The 14,901-nt window shown below is 45.9% G+C and overlaps 1 protein-coding gene across 2 annotated transcripts in view; it reads right to left on the bottom strand.

The window, feature by feature from the left end:
- The window catches only part of EIF4E3 (eukaryotic translation initiation factor 4E family member 3), a 40,264-nt gene that overhangs the window by 21,739 nt on the left and 3,624 nt on the right, over nucleotides 1–14,901 (bottom strand). The window contains exons 1-2 of one of the 2 annotated variants that reach the window (XM_034998718.1): nucleotides 14,844–14,848; nucleotides 914–986 (exon numbers count right to left, since the gene is read on the bottom strand). The gene's annotated coding sequence lies outside the window, so the exon portion shown is untranslated. Of the gene's footprint in view, nucleotides 1–913; nucleotides 987–14,843; nucleotides 14,849–14,901 lie in introns of those variants that run through there. The other variant, XM_034998717.1, reaches the window with a different exon arrangement.

Raw genomic sequence — 14,901 nt, 5'->3', positions numbered from 1 at the left:
GCTAATGAAATTGCTAAGACATTAAAAGATTTAGAGGCACAACAGGCACACTTTAAATCTGGCCCTTCTAGAACATTCTAAACATATAGTCATTGCAAGTAGACAGCAGCCTTAAATCCTTATTCTGTCTATAACAGTGCATTAACCTCAAAAAGGGGGATACACTTGAAAGACTTTGCTTTTGAAGAACATGGAAATATGATCAACCAAATAAATCAGGTTTTTCAGAAATTTTCTTCGTAAGGGTTGGCTAGAGAAAGAATGGATAGAACTAAGAGCTTACATGTGTTGAGAACCTGCAGTATATCAGGTATCCTGCTAAGCATAGTATGCACATTATCTTACTCACTCTTCCCAACCACTCCAGAGAGAGGTACTCTTGTTATACCCATTTTACAGAAATTAAAGGCGTTGATAACTTGCCTAATTTAGGACGATGGAAGCTGAACGTGAAGTAGGAAACAGGCTTGACACCTTCCACTTCCATGCTCAACCCCCACCTGCTTTTCCTATGTGACCTTAAACTTAGGTAAGCCCGCAGGGGGACGCTACTGCCTCTCAGAGAAGGGAAACAGAGCTCGGAGCTCAGAGAGGGAGTGGCCGAGCTGGGATCTGAATGGGGACACAGACCCATGTGGGGACACACCACAGTCTGCTGCTCCCGCGGGTGAAATATTTAGGTAGTAAATAAGTTTTAGCAGGTCCCCAACAGAAAAACAGGCCACTTGGAGGCGTGCATAGCCAGCGTCTGGGTTACACCTAGTCAAGCGCAGCGCCACCAAAAGACCTGAGAGCTGACACGGGGACAGAAGCCTGGGGGGGGGACTGCCGGCATAGCAGCCATTTTCCGGCTGGAGGATTAAATGTCCCACATACATCGTGTTCATCTGGTACGTCCATTTCTGGACCTTACCTGTACTGTTCGTACTGTGTAGATCTTCTTCAGATTTGATGCATACTCAGCTGCTGTGGTACCAGGGAGGGATCTAAGCAAACAAACAAAAGAGCAAAGACATAAGCGGAGCAAGTAGTCGATGTTCGTGAAATCAGCACGCAGGTTTTCAGACAAATTATGTCTGAAACCACAGCAGCAGACCGTTCTGGGATGTGATTTAGAATTTGAAATGTGAAATTCCTACTCTGTGAAGTCATGCGTCTGCTTCTCCTAAAAGCAAGCATATTTTTTTCCTGTGGAAATTTAATTTAAAAAAAGGAAATGTACGTAAGGAAGATATTGGAAACTTTTATTATTATTTTTTTAAAGATTTTATTTATTTATTTGACAGAGAGATAGAGAGAGAGCACAAGCAGGCAGAGCGTCAGGCAGAGGGAGAGGGAGAAGCAGACTCTCCACCGAGCAGGGAGCCCGACATGGGGCTCGATCCCAGGACCCTGGGATCATGACCTGAGCCGAAGGCAGCCGCCTAACTGACTGAGCCACCCAGGTGCCCCGATATTGGAAACTTTTAAAAATCACATTTTAAAAAATACTAAAATAACCCTGTAATGACAAAGCCTTTTGCTAGGACTTTGGATACGAAACTGTACCCTGAGTACAGATGACAGTGACATCACAGGCCCCTGGCCCGGTGACATGTTTGAAAAACTTGTTAGGGCCCCTGGGTGGCTCAGATGGTTGGGCGTCTGCCTTCGGCTCAGGTCATGATCCCAGGGTCCTGGGATCGAGTCCCGCATCAGGCTCCCTGCTCCTTGGGAGCCTGTTTCTCCCTCTGCTTCTCTCTCTCTCTCTGTCTCTCATGAATAAATAAATAAATAAATCTTAAAAAAAAAAAAAAGAAAAAGAAAAACTTGTTAGTTCCCTGGTGGTAAATATTCAAGAGCTCTTAAGAAACAGAGTAACCTTTTGCCGACTTTAAGAAAACATGATTACCAGAAGTCAACTTTAGTTGTACCTGAAATTTGCATATATTTCCCCAACACATGCTTTTAGAAAAACTCTTTCAGTTATTTTCTCGGGCTGATTTAATTAGTTCTGGGGAACTCTGCGGTCAGAATACATTGATCTTTAGTTTGCCATATGGTCCACTAGATGGCAACATACTACAGGCTTATTCACCAGAAACAGAGACAGGCTTTACCCCACACCATTTCCTGGGATTAGGGGCAACATGACAAGGCTTCATCAATCCGTAGAAGTGAAGATTCTCAATTCCTGCCACCTTTTTCCTCTTCCCTATACTGAACTAGCAGTTTTTGCTCAAGACTGTTGGGATCCCGGAATGTCAGGCCAGAGACGAAAATTCACCACTCAAATAATGCTTGAAAGCCCCGTGTCTGCTTGTGAGGTGGGAAACGAGGCTTGCTGAGAGGAGAATATGCTGGCTCACAGTCAACCCCCTAGGATCTGGAATCTATTTAAAAAAGGATCTCTAGCAGCCATTGACCCTCAGAGACACAGATCCCATAGAACCTCAAGACGTTGCATTTTCTGGAGAATCATGAAACCACTGCACACCAGAGATATGCACAAAACCCACAGAGCTCAGAGGCAGAGAGCACAGCAAAGAAAGGGGTCATGCCCAGGTGTGTGTGTGGGGGTGGTGGTGGGCATGACACATGAGTGACAGGGCTCTACAGACTAAACTCCTAGAAGTATGGACCAATAAATGTTCCCTGGTGTATAACTGGAATAGAAAAATGCACTTCTGAATACAGTTCCCTTGCTTGGAGGTCACTGAGGAAGCATAATTGTGGACTAGTTTCAGGGCAAACGAAAGGACCCTGTTAAGTTGGTGACATCTGACGAATAAATCTACCCTAAAGCATTGGGCTTACAACTCTTTTCTAGTTATTTATAAATACGCTGGGCATTAAAAAAAAAAAAAAAAAAAAGCCAATCCACAATAACCAGCATGATTGCATTTTCTTGCCAGACCTGAAGCCTAAAGTAACTATGCTGAAGAGAATGGTGAACAGCACCGGGCTACGATGGGGCCTGGGCCCCAGGTGAATCCATCAGTCCACAGGAGACTGCCTTGACATGAATAAATATTAACTTACTCTTTAACTCAGGTTTTTATACCATTTTTGGCTTCAATTATAAAAAGATTGGGAAAAAAACCCCACTAAAACAGACCTTGGACTTTTTTTTCTGGATAGATTTTCATAAGAAAAATCTTTTGCTTTTATATGAAAATCTACTGGCACTTATTCCATTGCTGATTTTTTTTTCCTTTGAAAAGTTTAGCTGACCTCTCCACCAAATATGCCCCGCAAGATATCCCTGGATCACCCAAAGCACATAGGAGAGCATATACGCGACTGCTTTATGAACAGGATGGGGGCTTGTTAGGGTCCAAAGGAAGGAAATGTACTTTGCCTTTCTTTCATTTTTAAAACTGTGTATTTCAAAGTTTTACGATTTTTTAAAGTCACACTTCAGTGTGTAACTGTGTCGAATGAGTATTTGATTGTCCGCCTCAGACAGCATTATGTCAACTTAATACAATGCGAGGGTAATACCATTTAACCTGGAAAACATTTCTGATGAACATTTGCTTTCTATGCCTCTTTATAAATGCCTCTGTCTCTACATTCCAGGCTTTTAATTCTAATCTATTGTAGGAGACAATCACACAAAATCATTTAGGGCCCCTCTGTTTCACTGTTCAAGTTTTTTTTTTTTTTTTTTTTTTTTAAGGAATCTAGTTTCCGTTTCTCATTAAAACCAACAGGATCACCCTCCATGATAGTTCTATTCTGATTAACATTTCACAACACGGATGTATCGGTGTTTGAAGGAAATAGTCAGCTCCTATGGGCTCTAGTTTCCTAAGTTCTTAATGCGGAAGGTTGGATTCTGGGATCTTAAGGGTTTCCTCTAGCTGCTGGACAGTTTTATGGATACCCAGGTTTCAAAGTAATGCAACAATGGTGCTGGAACTTCTGATCACAGTTAAGTGGTTGGCTTGGCCAGCTCGAGGAACAGCATTCTTCTGCGAGCCAAGTCTGATCCCGACAGTCCCTGAAAAATCCCACTGTGCCTAAACCTCCTGCCTGCCCTGGGACATTTTTAACAAGCAAAACCGGGCCTTAGCCACGGAATCAATTTTAACAGGGTAAACAGGCTGAGATTTTAAAATCATCTGTTTTGTAAACAGGTCAGTCTGTATGGGACTTGCTGGCTCAAAGTTGAACCAGAAGCTGTAGCGTCTACTGTTACCGTTTCTTAAAGTAGCAACGTGGGCTGCTCCCAGCAAAGTTGCGGTATTGGCACTGGGCGAACGGCCCCACACCCCCTCCTCCCTGTCACTCTAAAAGAGAGCTGTACCAGTGGGAAGAGAAATGCTTGCCATGGACTTCAAGGAAACATTTTTACTCATCTCACATGTATAGTATATTCTCTGATCTTTTAAAAGTCTTTTTACTCCATTCATGTTACAAACCTAAACCTCCCAACAGAACCCCAACCAAACCCAGATGACTCTGCAGACCAAAAGTATTCATCTGTGAGTGATCTTGCCCCCCAGGGGGGACATATGGCAATATCTGGAGACATTTCCAGTTGTCACACCTGAGAGGGATGCCACTGGCACCTAGCAGGTAGAGGGCACAGGATATCCTAGAGGGCACAAGGAATTACCTAGTCCAAAATGTCACCAGAGTCAATGCCGAGAAACCCTGACATAGACATGTAACAGAGTCTCAGAGGATTTATGATTTATTTCATCAACAAAGATTCAGTGCACACCTCTTTTAGCTGATGGGGATACACCAGGGGTCATTCTAGACAAAGTCCTTATCCTCATGGAGTTCTAGAACTAGTACCCCTGCTTTCTGAATTCCCCAGGCTCCTGAAGACAAAGCAACTCTGATCAGATCCTCTTTTCTTTGCCCGGGAGGGAGGAGGTGGGAGAGAAAGCAGTGAGAGGGGTGTACATATCGATGACGACCCTTCCTAGAAGGACACACAGCCAGAGTTGTGGGAAATCACAGAACCAAGGGATCAGAACCCGTTTGCACATTCTCTGAATTCTAGGCTGCCTTCCCCCAGTATGCAGCGACAGCTGAGGGCACATCAGTGGGACAATAAATACTCCATGGATGGATCAGGTTAAGGAGTTCGAAGTGTTTGCCAGGAGTCTTTCCTCTGATTTAATGATATTAATGTAATAATGGCCTCCTTTTATTGAGGGTTTTGCGTATGCTGCCTCTAATCCTTGCAGCAGTCCCGTCAAGTTGCTATCATCATCCTCACTTTACTAATTAGGAAACTGAGGCTCAGTGAGGCTTTTTAAGTAGCAAATCTGGGTTCTCTCCCTGGTCAGTCTGGCTCTGATGCCCATGATCTTCCTCTTAGACAAGGATGGCTCCCAGTAAAAACCAAGCAGTCACTGTCACCATGGGAGGGTCACACATGGTGTCTTAGGGCAAATCCCTTTCTCATCCCTTTTTAGGTTATCTACTCCCTCCTTGGAACCATTCTGGCCTGTCATTCTTCCACCACCATCCATCTGGCCACGCTCTTGGAAGGGGGCAGACGCAGAGATGCAGAGCTGAGTTGGAGGCTACCAGACTCCCTGGCAATAACGATATCCCAAAATGTTATACAAGGAACACAATTCACTTAAGAACCACACATACAGGCCATTGACTTCTGGGGCTAGACGTGGGCAGAAGATACTTTACCAAAGAAAAGCCACAAATGGGCTATAGCAGGAAGGCAGGAAAGCAGAGGGGTTAAGAGGATGGTCCTTGGAATCAACGGATTTGAGTTCAAGTCCCATCTCTGCCACCTCCCAGCTGTGTGGCAAGCCTGGCCCTCTCTGACCTCCACTTCCCCTTTCTGAGAACATGGTCTCTATGCCACCCATTGCTTTGCTACTTAGATGACATGAGTGAATGCTCCACAAAGCATTTACCCAATACCTGGCATCTAATAAGCAATGGTTGCTAATAGCATCATCGTCATCAGCATCATCGGAAGCAGAAAAAACAGGAACAGATAAGAGCATAATTAGAACTAAGAGACACTGAGCACATTTTCTAATCTTGGGACAGCCAGTAAGAATCCCAAGAAATCTGTGGGTTACACACAGAGCTAAGAAACTCCTAGGTTCCTTCCTCGGAAAAGAAAGCCCAGCAGGTGCCAGCGTCTCAGGGCTGAAGGCCATAAGCTACCCTGAGGGCTGTTTCCACTTGGACTTGGCTAATCCAGAAGTTACGATGGTTAAGGCAGAAGTGGGACAGGATCCTTCGAGGTCTGCCAAGTAGATGATTAGTGTAAAGAAGAGAGGGGAACTCTTAATGTTATTTATGACCCAAACTCCCCAATCCAGCTTTATATTACTCCTGTGCATCTTCCACTGCATAACAGAATAACAGGAAATGCATCTTAAAACTCTTTATGCAAAACTGGTTAAAATTTCTTTTCATTTGGGAGGTAGGAGAAAGCAGAAAGTCCCATAAGTTTGGACCAACTGTTCTGCTTAAACGGTTTCTAGGCACCTAAGCACCATTTATATGCAAAAAGTTACTTACAAATCATCTTTATCTATTCATTGAAGCAGGTTCCTAAGAATTTCACAAGACAGAACTCTTTCAGCTCAATTTAAGTCTGCAATGATTCAAAGCGTTTTATCCTCTTATTCCAGAAATACTCACTGAGCCCCCGATAACTGGGAAAAAAAGCAAAAAAAACAAATGTGTATCATGTGTTACATGCACGCACGATCTCATTTCCTCCTCAAACATCATGAGGTAAATAATGGTTGCATTTCCATTCTGCAGATAAGCAAATGAAGTCCGAGAGTGGTAACCTGCCAAAGACACAGAGTTGGCCAGGGGCAGACCTGGGACTTGAACCATGGGTGGCTGGCAGCCTTGCTCTTAGTCACCAGCTTAAACTGATCACTTATTCCATGACCCATCCTCTGCTTGGTGCCATGAGTACAACTCTGCACCAAGCAGTCTCAACTTTCCTGCATTTTGCAACCTCAGTGTATTTCCCTGCAATACAAATGTGCCTTCTCCACTGAACCCCACCCTTAAAGATATGTTTGCTATAGGTGAGGGAGGCTCATGAATAATTCATGGAGACAGAAGCCCTGGTAAATACCCAAGGAAATTATCTTCACTGTTACCTAGCTAGCTCTTAGCAGGCTATAGCACCACTTACCAGTGACCTGGATACCTGGAAATGCTTCTTACAAAGAGAAGAAGCTGGAAAGGTTTTCCCCAAATCCTGCCTGCACCCTTGCCCAAGTGTGGTCGGTCAACTGGTAGCATCACCTGGTGTGAGAGCTACAGCATCTCCAGGCCCATTAGACACCTGCTGAATCCTATGTGATTTTTATATATACTGGAGTTTGAGATGTGCTGGCCTGTGTCATCTAAATCAAGTCACTGTAAGAAATGCTAACAACTTGGCAAGTAAAAGCTAATGAACAGCATCATCAAAAACACATAAAAATCACTTTTCTCACAGATATATTTTTTTGTCATCGCCCAAAGAGATTATCAAAATGAGATTATCACTAAATGTGAAGAACAATCCTACACAGCCTCTTAAATATGGGTATTAGGCAAGGGTCTCTTCTTCGCAAATTGTGAAGCAGGGAGTCCTTGGCTTAATTTTTTCCCATGGAACAGGAACTTGGTTTCCTCATTTGTGAAATTCAGTGGTAGGCCCAGATTACCAATGAAGTCCCATCTAGCTTCCTTATTTCAGAATATGAAATACGGGAGAACTGTATCTCGTTCACTGTTCACATTCACAGGGAAGTGGTGTTCGGCAGGGTTAGGGACACCAGTGCTTGGGGTCACACAGTCCTTAGCTCAGATCTTGTTTCTATTCTGTATTAGCTGTGTGACCTTGATCAATGGTTTCTCTGGGCCTCAATTTTCTCATCTGTCAAACGTTGCTGATATGTCCTACTTCAATATTGTGAGGACTTCGTCGGTAATTATGTAAAGCACCCAGTGTAATACCTAGCACACTGAAGTAAATGGTAGTTAATACTAAAGGCTACCATGGAAAAAGATGTGAAATTTTATGTATGGGACAATATATCCAAGTATACACATGCCCAGTGCGCATGCATGCACGTGCACACACACACACACACACACACACTAGATGTTAGTGGAAGAAATGAATACTGACAATATTCTAACTCATATGAGTGACCACTTCATTTGAGCCAAGAGAACAACCTTAGAGAGGGAAACTTTAAAGCCAGGGATATGTCTCCTAAAAGCCAGTCCTGGTGAATTTGCTCACCTTGGGCTCAGCTGTCAGAGGGAAAATCTGTACAGGCTCAGTTCTATGATGAAGAGCATCCCTCGTATATCATTCACTCCATTAAAGCTGATTTCACTTTAATCACTTTTAGATAGATCTGTGGCTTGTGGCTATACCAGCTTCCTGTTCGAGAGTCACATAAAAAAATGGTCCAGGGCCTATCATTAACATTTAATAATGCACCTATTGAAACATGCTTCATAATCTAAATGCTTTATTTTTGCATGTTTAGCTTATTTTTATTTTTCTAGGCTTCCTTCTATTTTCATTCCTAGCCTCTAAGCTCCTTGACACGAGCGACCGAGACTCTTCCTCTTGCCATATAATTCATCCCTTGGCACACAGGGGTTGGGTGGAAGAGAACTATAATAGTGTGAGAGGTGACAGCAAACTGAGGCCAGGTTTTGGACTGTCACCACGCCAGACCACCAAAGTCTGGCTAGCTGTCCTAGGTTTGGAAATAAGGAAATGGCATCTGTAATATTAAAAGAAGGCAAATCGATTTTTTGAGCAGCTAGTACCAAGAAAGGACTGGTAACTTTTCTGAGTGAGGATGTTTAAGGCCTCCAGGTCCAACTGCAGGAAGCAACCCCTAACGCACAGGTAGAGAGGCTGTGAGCCCCTGGGTCAGAGCCTTTCCCTACCTGAGCTACCTGGAGACCATTTCCCCCTTCCAGAAAGCAAAATCCTGGGCCATTAAGAGAGCCTGTGGGTTCACAAAGGCAAAAATGAGGGGAACAGATGCAGATGCCAGCCCGTCTCCCTTTCAACTACGTCCTTCCACGCTGCCTTCTACCCTCGCCTGGTCCCACAGGCCACTCTATGAACAAGGATGGTTTTGGGATCCTCTCTATCAAGCTGGGCCCACCGGCCTGTATCAGATTTGTTATTATGGACCACACCATCACAATGCATGTGAAAGCATCACACTATGAAAGGGAGAATCCCTCTGGAACTTGGTACCTCCCAGAACACTCCACTGATGCTATGGAAGCTGTGGTACAAGAGACATCCCTCCTGGGCGCCTGGGTGGCTCAGTTGGTTAAGCGACTGCCTTCGGCTCAGGTCGTGATCCTGGAGTCCCTGGATCGAGTCCCGCATTGGGCTCCCTGCTCGGCGGGGAGTCTGCTTCTCCCTCTGACCCTCCTCCCTCTCATGCTCTCTGTCTCAAATAAATAAATAAAATCTTTAAAAAAAAAAAAAAAAAGAGACATCCCTCCTGGGAGGTCCGGGACCATGTTGTCATTGTGTCTGCATTCTTAGCACTGAGAACAGCGATGGACAAGTACTATGCTCCATTGACCTGATCAATAAACAGAGCAGTAATTCTCCAGTTGTGATGCATAAGACGTTTGTTACAAATGTGCATTCCACCCCAGAGGTCTGAAAGAGCAGGTCCTGGGCAGGGTTGGGAGCTTGTATTTGAAGAGGCACAGCCAGGTGATTCAGATGTAGGTGGCGAGGGATGACATTTTGAGAAACACTGATTGGGTAGAGGTAAACCCCAATGCGGGGGGGGGGGGTTGGTGGGAGACATATGTGACTGGGCTACCTTTGTGACTAAAGACACAAGAACACAAATACTCTCTAAGCACCTACTATGTGCACTGTAATGTCCTCTCTGGGGAGTCAGGCACAAGGCAGTCTTGAGTCTCACGGTCATGAGGGAGGGAAAGAGGAGCAATCAATAATCCGTTATACAAATACTGGCCTATAAAAAAAGTGCTGCAGGAGTGCAAAGGAGGTGGGCTCAATGCTGCCTGGGTCAAGGGCTATTTAAGGACAATTACAAAGTTAGCATCTTTGCAAGGCCTTGAAGGATGCACGGCAGCTTTTCAGGTAGACATAGAGGAGAAGGGCATCCCAAGCAGAAGGGACATGAGGAGACAAATCTCAGAGGCTGGCAAGTCCATGGCTTATGCAGGAAAAGGGCCACAAGTCCACTGTTACCAGAGAGACTGGACACACTGAGTGGTATTTTGGAGTTGGGGAGATATAGGAGATGAGGCTAAAAAAAAAAAAAAAAAAGGTGAGTTTCATGTTCAAAATAGCAATATAGAAGTTTATACCATAATCTGAAGGCTGGGGTTTTAGGTTTTGTTTTTGTTTCTAAGCTGGGGAATGCTCTTTTCAAATTAGAGTGGCCCATTTCTAAAACAAACCACCACAACAAAACCAGTCAGAGCCGCTCTGGTAAAAGAAGGGGTGGAGATCCAGAATCCCACCTGCCAGGAGCACACAAAACTACAAGAGAGGCACACTTTGGTGGCGAGAGATGGAGTCACCATCCACTGCTGTGGCAGAGGAGAAAGGCAGGGAGTTTTGGAATGACAAGACGAGGAGCAGGTTAGAAGGCTAAGCCTGGTAGCCCAGGTAGGGTACGCCGGGTGGAGGGCAGAGCTTGGGAACAGGCAGGGCCAGCATGTACTGGAGGCTGCAGAGCACCGGGGCCTAGGGAGGCAGGCACAGGGAGAGGAGGGGATGGCTTAGGCTTGGAGCAAGTTTTCCAAAAGGGGATCAAACATCTGAAGCATGGAACTAGATGGAGTAGTGGACTTGAGAGAGAAGAGCAAAGGAAATTCCAACTCCGAAAAATGTATCGGATGGTGGCATTGCTAGCCAGTTACGTGGTAGACAGCGTGTCCAGAACTCAGGAGAGCGGGCAGGGCTAGGGATGCAGATTTACAAATGATTCTCAGAGTAATATGAACCACCACAGGAGAAAGGGAAGTCATTAGGAGTAGAATTCCACAACCCTGAACTATTCAGTGTGGGATGACTTGTGCCAGGGGCTGATACAGGAGCTGAGGGCAGAATGATGTGGAAAGAACCCTGTGAAGCTGACGTTCCAGTGAGAGAAGATGGACAAATGCAGAATCCTATGGAGAAAATAAAGCGGGGTCAGGGGCATGGGGGGTGTGTGTCAGGATGTGCGTGCCATTTTGTATCAGTGGTTAGGGAAGACCTTGCTGAGAAGATGACATCTGGGCAGAGACCAGATGGGGAGGAAAGCACAGTCCTAGCAGATGACTGAGGGAAGAACATTCCAGGAAGGAGGGACTGTTGGTGGCCAAGGCCCATGCTTGGGATGACAGAGAAAGAGCTAGAAGGGCAGAAGGGAGGGGGAGAGGGAGACAGGGATTGGGGCGGGGGGGGGGGAGGGGGGCAGAGAGAAAGGCATATTGGGCGGGGACAGGAATGCTGCAGAGTCTCACTGGCTATTGTAAGTACTTTGGCTTCTGCTCTGAGTGAAAAGGAGAGCAGAGAAGTGACAGGCCTTAACTTGGGTATTACTTCAGCTGCTGTGATGGGAAGGGACCATAGGGGGCAAGGGTAGAAGCAGGGAGAGCAGTTAGCACGCTCCTGCCATGGTCCAGGTGGGAGAAGCCCTGTGGCTCAGGGTCTAGGATGCAGGTGGTCAGAATGCATCCGATTCTGGATACACTTGGGATGGTAAAATCAATAGCCTCTGTGCATAGTGGATGCAGGGGAGGGAGAAGGAATGGGGAAAGAGAGGAAGAGGAGAGTCACAGAGGTCACCAAGATCTGGGGGTGGAGCAACCGGAAGGAAGGAGTTACTGTGAACTGCTCTGATCTGAGATGGGACAGATGGAAGACGGCAAATTTGGGAGAGAAGCTGAAGAGGTGGTTTGACATGTGTTGAGTTTGGATGTGTATTAGACATCCATATGGAGACAGAGGAGGAGCTGCTTGCACAAGTGTAAAATTGTGGGAATCACCAGCATACCAAGGGAACTGAATGCCTTGTATAACTGAATGCTATCACTGGTGTGGATGGGGACAAGAGGCCTGAGGACTGAGTGCTGCAGATAAATCTCAGAGGAAAGGGGGTCACCACTCAGAGACATGCAACCAAGAGCAGCCTCCAAGATCGAGACAGGATTGGGTTTTCAATATCCAGAAAAGGGGAGGAAAACTCTTCATTCTCTATCCCCAATCAAAATCATACCCCAAATGCTTGCATTCTTAGCCATACAGTCTAATTAAAACATGCACGCGCACACACACACACACACATGCACACAAATAAGGACTTACTGGAATTTGCTATTGAAAATGCAAATAACTCTACTTAAGGGACTCTCCATTTCACCCAGTGGGGGAAATGAGTTCAGGTTGCTGGCTTCCTAATACTAAGTTCAGACAAGCTGCTCCAGGGACTATTGGTGGGTGTGTGTGTGTGTGTGTGTGTGTGTGTGTGTGTGATGGGGGTGGGGGGGGGAGTAATTTGGGAGCTTCAGGTAACAATGTTAGTTATCAGTATTTATTAAGCACTTATTCTATGCCGGGCACCCAGGTTCGTGTTTTATATTCATCCATTAATCCTCAGAACAACCCCTATGAGAGATAGCCTATGAATATCCTCATTTTACAAACAATGAAACTGAGGCTTAGTGGGGCTAGATCACTTGTCTCTGGTCACAAAGTAGGCTGAAAGGGAAGACAGGACAGGTGGTAGGTGCCAAAGGAAAATTTTAGGGATCAGAAGACCTCTGGATGCTGTGGAACTCAAAACTGTTGCCTTCAGTGGCAGACATCAGCTATGCTGGGGTGAAGATTGCCTTGGGGGGCTCTCCTGAGAGCCTTACTACTGCCTCTAGAATCTTGTTTCCTTAGGAGAAAAGTGACAAACAAAACTTCTAGAACACAATGTGTTCATAACCCCGAAGGGAAGGGGGTCCGCTGACATAAAGGTAATGGACTCCCAGAGAAGTGGAGACAGTTCAATAAAAGCTATGGGACAATTGATCAGGCAAAATGAATTCAAATGAGCAATGCTGGAAGTAATTATAATTTCTAGATTAATGTAATTATTTCTATTACAAATTTGGACACTGCAGCTATAACATTTCATTGGATTGCTGGCTTTCAGAGAACAAAAATACCCAAATGCATACTAGGAAAGCTAGAGTTTGTGTCTTCATTGAAGTTACTGTATTCTTATCCTGACTTAAAAAGTTACTTGTTGTTACGTAGTATTAACATTTTAGACCATTCTTAAAATGATGTGCCTTTAAGTAGACTAATTTGTGAGCCATTTAAAAAGAAACTCTCTTGATACTGTTTCCACCAGGCAACAATCTCCACATGTTAGACCCTTAGACCAGAGGTCCAAGTTTTAACACCTTGAAAACAGATACCAGTTTTCAACAATAGTTACAGCACACCTTTGAAAACAAAAACACATGATTTCATTCAGCTAATACTAGCCAAACCCACTCCTGTTATGACAGTGAAATGCTTTCTTAGCATCCCATAATGAAAGTGAAAATGTTTTAGAAAATGAGACTCATTGTATCTACCCCACCCCCAACTTCTTTGTGTCCCCGGAAAAGACTGGCTCCTAGTATCAGTTCTTATAGACTCTCATAGAGGGTGTTAATTCCAACAAGAAGAAAGGAATGAAATTATCTTCCCTAAAAGGATGATTATAACTTTTAAAAAATCTTGGAGGAATTTTATGCAAGGCTTTTAAAGACCAGATTTGGGTCTATTAAGTAAATTTCATAGAAAGCAGTCATATACCTTTCTTCCAAACATTTAACCACAGCTACGGTGTCATCAAAGTTTCCGTAAGCTTTTGGGACAATCTTGAGGTGTCATCTTTGGGCACCCACAGGGTAACGGATACTAAGAAGGGCTTTGCATTCGTGCATTTATTCATTTGTCAAAATTTTCTTGTGCTCCTACTACGTGCCAGGTACAGTTCTAGGCGCTGGGATATAGCAAGTGTCAAAAACTAAGTCCCTGCTCAATGGCTTTCAACAGAGGGGAAAGTATTGAGGGGCTGAGACAGACTGAAAATAAAGATTCATACATAATACTATGTGGCAGCATTAAGCATTACAGAGTAAAACAAGACAGAGCAGGGGAATACAGAATGATTGCAAGATGGGGGTGTGCTAATTTAGCTACGGCATTCAGGGAGGCGTTTCTGAGGAGATGGCACCTGAGCTGTCCCCTGAGAACGCTACAATTGTCCCCACTTTATTGACAAAGTGAGGTATGGCTCACTGTTGAATTCCCAGCGCCTAGAATGGTCAAGAAAATACCTGCCCAGTGTCTGAGAAAGAATGCCCAGAGGTGTCCGTGGCAGTTTCGGTGGGGCACAGAGTGGAGGCCCCCGCTGGCCCGTGATCCAGCCACCCCTGCACAGTTCCCAGGGGGCCGGCCCACTTTCCCGAGCGCTGTCACAGCGGAGGTCGGGTCCTGAGCGCCCCAGGAGCTCTCCCCACTTTACAGCGAGGATCCGACGACCCTCGGCTGGCCCATCTCCCAGCGCCCGGCCGGGACGGCCGCCCGCGGGCACGCTTCCTTCGAGGGAAATAAAGGGGGAAAGTGCTGCGGAAACTTTGGGGGCTGCGCCGGTGTCCTCCCGGCCCGAGGCGAGGCCGCCAGACACTCGCTCGCCCCGGCCGGGCCCCGGGCTCCCGACCCGGCTCTGCGCGAGTCCCGGGCCCCGGGCGGCGCCGAGACAAAGCGGCGGCGCGGGCCCGGCGGGCGCACGGCGGCGGCAGCGGGGCCGGGGCCGGGCGCGGCGGGGCCCGCGCCCCCTCACCTGTCGAGCCAACAGGTGAGGGGGCGCGGGCCCCGCCGCGCCCGGCCCCGGCCCCGCT

The sequence above is a fragment of the Mirounga leonina genome, unplaced genomic scaffold (genome assembly GCF_011800145.1).
Source record: "Mirounga leonina isolate KUSES-001 unplaced genomic scaffold, KU_Mleo_1.0 Mir_94, whole genome shotgun sequence".
In the NCBI taxonomy this organism is placed as follows: domain Eukaryota; kingdom Metazoa; phylum Chordata; class Mammalia; order Carnivora; family Phocidae; genus Mirounga; species Mirounga leonina.
Note: the sequence above shows the minus strand (reverse complement) of the source record. Positions and strands in the feature narration are given on the sequence as shown.